Source organism: Lactuca saligna, chromosome 4 (assembly GCF_052625555.1).
Source record: "Lactuca saligna cultivar CGN05327 chromosome 4, ASM5262555v1, whole genome shotgun sequence".
NCBI lineage: Eukaryota > Viridiplantae > Streptophyta > Magnoliopsida > Asterales > Asteraceae > Lactuca > Lactuca saligna.
The window spans coordinates 70559608-70565607 of NC_136420.1; positions in this window are offsets into that span (position 1 = coordinate 70559608).

A 6000-nucleotide genomic window follows, 5' to 3' on the forward strand; every position below is an offset into this window, starting at 1 on the left:
TTTATGTCATGATGCAATTCATGATTACTATACTACATTGGTACTGAAAGTTACTAACACGCTATAATACATCCCGCTTGCCAAATTATATAATGAAAACATGCTCTTTGAATAGACCCAACTTCAATAATTCAACCTAAACATGCTCTTAGATTGTATTGAAAAACCATATTAAGTTTTGTACAAGCTTCCCAACAATGTCCATTTCTTCTCACATGGTTGGAAGTGTGAAAACATGTGATATATATTCGACAATAAGAAAATCTATTGTTTGTTACCAATGATTAAGTTCATAAAAAAATAGGTGCTCTAAAAGTTAACTAACTACACAAGAATTCAATTCATAAAAGTAGTCAATCAAACAAATCAAATTAAATGATTCTAGTTTAAACAAGAACGTAGTCACTAGAATAGAATCATAAATCAAACATCAAGCCATATGTATCAAATCAAACAATTAATATGTTTTGAACAAGAACTAACAATTATGGTTTCTTAGCCACACATGGCTAAGAACAAATCAAACAAAAAGATGGAATTGGAAGTGTTTAATGCTTACAGATGGAAATAAAAAGTGTTTGGAATGATTAAATGTCTTTAAAAGCAACCAAAATCACCTTCTCTAGTCTCAAAACTGTTCCTTTCTGTAAAATGATTGAGTTCTTCCTTTCTAGCAAAAGAAATAACTGCTAATGTGTTTGACTCAAGACCATGCATTTTTGGCAAGGCCATGTGTTTTTAGCATGACTATATCTTTTGAATTAGCATGTGCTTTTGGCTAAGACTTCAACCAGTCTTCAAACTTTTCTCTCTTCTCAGTCTAGTTTTAAGCCAAGTCATGTTGCTCAAATATATAATGAAAAAGAAACACAATACCTGTGTCGATTTGACTCGGACCATGTTTCAAATGTGCTCTTTTGCTATGATGAAATGCAACTACTCGGGTTATGTCTTCAAGTTTTCTTCCGCGACACAACCAATCCATCTTATCTTAATGCTCCAATTCTCCAATCTCCATCATCTAACCTCATGCTCGCCTCTGTAGCTCCAATACGCTGTGCTCCATAATAGGTAGAAAATAAATAAAAAATCATCAAGTACCAGCATTCTGAATAAAACATGCAAGTGCCCAAATATTTAACTAAATTCAAGAATTAGGAAGTGAAATGTAATGAATATGTTATTTTTGGAAATGGTAATTATGTAAATATTTTATAGATTAATGGCAAATCTCGAGTCACCCATAAAATTGAACTAATAAATATACTTACTATAGACTCTCCAATGTAGGTTTTATTTTCTAACTATTTTATGTCATTCGGAATCGAGTCACAAAAGAAATTGTAGCAAAAGGAATTTGTGTACTAGGGCTTTACATTCTTGAGCAAGGACAAGAGGAATTTCTAGTTGCATTAGAAACCAAGAAACTAAATTCCTCTTATGAGTTTCGAATAGTACATTGAGTCACATAGATTTGATATTATTTTGTTACTGAATAAGTTTCGACATTTTTCTCTTAGTTCCATTTTCCCTAAACGAAATATTTGTTTATCTTTTGTGCTTTCTAAATTAAACACTTAAAGTTTGATAATAACTTAAAACATTTGTTAAATGTGTAGAATTTTGGTAAAATGCGACTTATTAGGCCTCAGTAGTATTGCCTCATCGTAAGGCTACTTATACTATGACATTTTTGTTAGTGATAATTAAAGCTTTACCTGGTTCTATGCACTAAAGGAAAAATCTGAGTTTTATGATATACCCATTAATTTCTTAACCTTTGTTAGAACACAATTTTCTTGCAAGATTAACAATTTCCAATCCGATAGTGAACTGAATTTCTCAACCACAACGTTTGTAACATTCTTATTATTAATAGTTCTCTTAATCATATTGCGTGCCCTACAAACCTTAGCAAGTGGTTGGGCTGAGGAAATGCATCACAATATTAAAAACATATATTTTTATGTTTTTCAAAGCTCACCCCAACATATCTTTGGGTTATTTCCTTTAGTATGCCTACATATAATATTATTCATCTAATATTTAAGCTATTAGATCACGAAAGTTCATTTGAGCTTATTTGCGCCATAATACCAAATTATGATGTTTTCCATGTTTTCCATTCTTTCGGATGATGAGTTTCCCCTTCCCAACATGGCTATACTTCACATAAATACACAACTTGTAACATATAGTGTATCTTTATTCGATAAATTCCCAATACAAAGGCAACTGATGTTTGATCCCTTTACCAAGAGAATCTTTACTACTTACCATGCCCAATTCAATAAGCGTGTATTTCACTACTATGTTAACTGATATCTCCTATTCCCACACAAACTATTTTTCCATTATGTGCTTGTTAGCTTTTACTACATCAACCTGATGTGGTTGCTGATTCACTTATGGCTAACAAAAAACACTCACCCCTATAACTGTTGCGCTGTTATTATCATTCAAATCCACGGATGTCCAACACTTTGCGGAACCACAATGTCATCACCCTCATCAATTGTTGGATAATCTTTTTCAACCTTGACTCATTTTCTCGTAAACCACCATCCTCTAAACATCCCATGGTTACTCGATTATATGCTAGAATTAAAAAAAAAAAAATATTTCTTATCTTATTGAACTTGCATATTGTGGTCTTCATCTTCCTCTCTTTTCTAATAAAGTACCCAAATGGTTTAATTTGAGTAGTAAGAACCCATACTGGCTGTGACAATGGAAACAGAAATGTTCACCCCTATGTAGCAACAACACTTAGGAGTTAGTTCCAAGCTCAACTTCTTACAATGTAGTGGGATTGAAATGGGTTTTTTTAGGAAGACGCCCCACTTTGATGGCATAGTTGAACACCTCAGAGCTCGATTAGCCACCTTAAGGTTTTACTCAAATTCTAGAGCAAAATTATTCACACGCTTTTGGGCTCATTATCAAGGCATCAACTATATGTAATACGTATTTTATTGTTGTTATCATAAATGGTCTTTACATCAACTTGATGTGAAAAATAGCTTCTTAAATGGGCATCTCACCTATATTTTGTTTATAGAACAACCACTGGTTTTCCTTGATTAAAGATTTATTCATTACGTATGTTATCAGAAAAGGCTCTTTACAACTTAAATCAAGCACCAGGTATTAAATCAAGCATTCCTTATTTGTATTTGTTTTGTGTGTATTTGTGCAGATACATCCATCCTTGTATTAAATAAAAGTCTATAGAATTTAATATTGTAACGCCCGCAGATTCGGGCTAGTTAATTTAGAGACGATAAGCATCAAAAATGAATTTTTGATGAAAGATTATTTAGAATGAATAATCTTAACTAAGTTATAGTATATGTTACAAGGATTCTGTACACATAAAGAAAGCCGAAATTTGAATTATAACGAAGAAGTTATGACATGTCGAAGTTTCGCGACAGAACTGACGATGCTGAATAACGTAAAAAGTGAATTTACGTTAGAGCGATATTTAGCCTTAGCGATCTAAACTAAAGTCGTAGAGTTCGTTAAACCATGAGCGTGCATAAAAAGAACGTCCAAATCTGACTTTGTATGAGGAAGTTATGATTTTTCTTAGTTTCGACTTAGCGGTATGCAGTCCGAATACTCGATTTGAGATCGAACGGTTTTTAGCCAAAACAATCTAAACGATAATCGAATATCTTGTTAATAGCATTGCAACGGTAAAAAGATAGACGAAAACGGACGTCGGATGAAGAAGTTATGAACTTATAAAAGAGTTTTCTTGTCCTGCCATACTAAAAATAAATAATAGAAATAATCCAAATTAGTCGACGGAGTCTAAACGAAAGTTGTAGAGCGTAGTCTCAGCTACGCGTGGATATAAAGAACGTCAAAAACGGAGTCCGTATGAGGAAGATACGAATTTTTGAAATTTATTAAATAATTAATAAAACTATATTTAATTATAAATTTTGATATTATCCAAGGGGGAGGGGGGGAGGGGGGAGTCAGCAACCTTATCCACGTTACGCCTAGCGTAACTAAAGATTACACACAGCGTAATTCGGGGTTTTAGCCCCTATAAATAGATGTCGAGTGCAGCAGAGTTTCGGTGCTCCATTCTTTCTTTTCTCTCGCGTTTTTACCTCGTTTTGCGTGCAAAAAATACCCCGAAGCCCTGGTACCGAAGCAAGTCCCGAAGCCCGGAAGATCCTGAGAAGTGAAATTCCCGAGCCGAAGCTCTGCCCGTGAGAAGCCAATTTTTGTGAAGATCTTCCAAATCTACCGAAGAATAAGAAATCTACAAAAAATTTTTGTTGAACATGGGTAGATGGAATAGTTGGTGACGATGCTACTTCATGCCTATTGAGCAAGCCTTGGTAACGATGCGGCTTCGAGCCTATTTGATAAACCTTGGTGACGATGTGACTTCGTGCCTTTTGTGTAAACCTAGGTGACTATGAGACATAGTGCCTATTGTGTAAACCTTGGTGACTATGAGACGTAGTGCCAATTGTATGAACCCTGGTGACTATGTGACGTAGTGCCTGTTGTATAAACCGTGGTAGCAAATGGACTTTGTGCCAGTTGCTTAGATAAATCCTTAAGAATGAATGAATGAAGGATAGTTGGCTCTTAGGGTAAACCCTTAAGAAATAAAGGAGTTATAGGGATGGGTATTTGGGTTGATTGTTTGATGATTGAATAATAAGTGTATTATTGTGGGTTGAAAACCCTATATGCTCACCAGGCTCCCAAGCCTGACCCACTCAGTGTTCTTTGCATTACAGGTAATGGCACAAGAGTATAAATTGGTGGACTTGACGAGAGATTTTAGATTATAGATTAGTAGTTACAAATAATTGTTGTAAGGTTTGTATTGTACTGTTTATGCTTTTGGTTTGTATCGGAACATGACATCCTGATGTTTTATTATTTAATGAAAATACATTCTCTTTGAGAAACGTTTTTGTTTTGGGAACAAATTCCGTAACCGTTTTCTTTAAAAGATTACTCTGATTTTAAAAAACAAAGCATAAACAAATCGGTCTTTTCTGGCCGTGAAATTGGGGATGTCACAGTTGGTATCAGAGCATTAGTTTATGCGAACTAGGAATTTGTAGGATTTCTAGACTTAAACCTAGAATGCTAAGCAATGATTGTGAGATAAGTGTCTACCATATTTTAGACATGAGCACTAGTATATTTTAGGAAAATTGCCTAAAATGCTTTTATGTGCTAAATGTTATATGTTTTCCATATATGATATTATTTGTTCAAATCTATGGTCTGTTGCCGACCGGGTCTGGAAACCTTATGTGTTTAGGATTCTAAGCATATGACTACGGTATTAGAACTAGCATGTAAATGTTACGGAGTGATAAGGATGATTTGAATATCTACCATGAATGAGGATCTAGGTCATGTTGTTCGGTGTATAGATCAACAATGGTGAGAACGAGAAGTGGAGTTGGAAACGCTGACAAACACAAGAATCAAGCACTTGTGATTGAACCAGTAGTTGTGGCAGCAGTAGCACCTGAGCCAATGATAATGACCGGAGTAGAAAACGATGGGAGAAAACGAACACAAGAATCAAGCACCTGTGATTCCACATGCTCCTTGATGAAGTAGAAAACGATGGGAGGATTAAAACATGAAGACTTCATATTAATATATAATGTCTGTATCAAGAAGCATAGCCCTGTTAGAGGCATAGTATAGGGTGAACTTGAGCTTTAGTGTAATAGTTTCAAGAAATAATATAAACCCTGGTTTTGTTCTCTGATGTGTTGAATGATTATATGATTTATGTATTGTGACTTGGTTAATTTCGAGACAATACTTGGGATGAGTATGAGTATGTGTGAATAGTAGTAGAGATCTATACTACCGGAAGCACATGAATCGCACTTGAATCAGGGAAAGTCGCAAGGTTATCATGAAGCTAGTAATTGTTTCCGTTTTATTCAAGCATGTCATTACCATTGTTTCAGTAATGAATTGTAAGATGGTTGT